General features: G+C 46.3%; 1 non-coding gene across 1 annotated transcript; it reads left to right on the forward strand.

Moving 5' to 3' along the window:
* Nucleotides 1-980: 980 nt before the first annotated feature.
* On the forward strand, nt 981-1,054 carry TRNAN-GUU. The gene has a single exon. It is a non-coding gene; the product is annotated as a tRNA-Asn (tRNA).

The following is a 1,054-nucleotide window of genomic DNA, read 5'->3' on the forward strand; positions in this document are numbered from 1 at the left end:
TCCATCCCTCTATCATTTATCTGTCTATCCATTCATTCATCTATCCAACCATCCATCACCTATCTTTTCATGCATGCATGCATGCATGCATCCATCCATTCATCTCTCTCTCCCCCTCCCCCACTGTTAGCTACCAAGCCTCATTAAAGAAGGGCAGTCTGCCAAACACTTTTGAAAGACTAAATAACTTTGATCAACTGTAATGAACAACTCCTATTCCAAGGACCAGTGAGGAACCATGCTAGCCACCTCTTGCAAAACAGATGATGGGCTCAGTATGCAGAATGAAACATACATTGTTTATGTATACAGTTTCGTATGTTTACAATTTTTGTATGGATACAGTTTTGGACATGGCCAATGTGAGGAATTATTTCGCTTGCCTGTACTTATTTGATACAAGGGTTTTTGTTTTTACAATGGGAAGGGATAGAGGGTGAGAAGAGAAAATAAATGCTCGTTAATTGGAAACTACCATTTTTAAAGGGTTAAGAAAAATAAAGTTTTCTCTTTCTTCTCTACACCCCACCCCAAAAGAAAAGAAATCGACACCTCAGTGTGTTCCAAAGTCAAATATAAATTTTGAATCTTCTGTTGTTTGGAGATTTTTCCCGCCATTGTTTCCTATTTTCATTAGAGGGAACACAACGCACCCTTTGGGATCTGATTCTTCTCTTGCGGCCCCAATAAAACCCGTCACAGACACTAGTGGAACGCATAATACTCAGAATCCTGGGTCCCCGCTCCAGCTTGTGAGCCCTCGCCCTTATTCTCTGTCAGTTGCCTCCTTGCTTTGCATGCTTCTTCCCATATCCCCGGGCCTCTGCTCCCTGGACCTGGCTCCCAACCACCCCGCCGGCAGCTGTCATCCTCCCAGGTTGCCTTTCTTTTTCTACTCCGCAGCCAGAGCTTCGCCCCAGCAGCCGCCAGTGGGCTCCCTTCCATTGACTCGGGACGCTGCCGCTTGGGTTCTTAACGCGGTCTCTGTGGCGCAATCGGTTAGCGCGTTCGGCTGTTAACCGAAAGGTTGGTGGTTCGAGCCCACCCAGGGACG

The sequence above is a fragment of the Vombatus ursinus genome, unplaced genomic scaffold (assembly GCF_900497805.2).
Source record: "Vombatus ursinus unplaced genomic scaffold, bare-nosed wombat genome assembly UNPS02014801.1, whole genome shotgun sequence".
Classification (NCBI taxonomy): Eukaryota; Metazoa; Chordata; class Mammalia; order Diprotodontia; family Vombatidae; genus Vombatus; species Vombatus ursinus.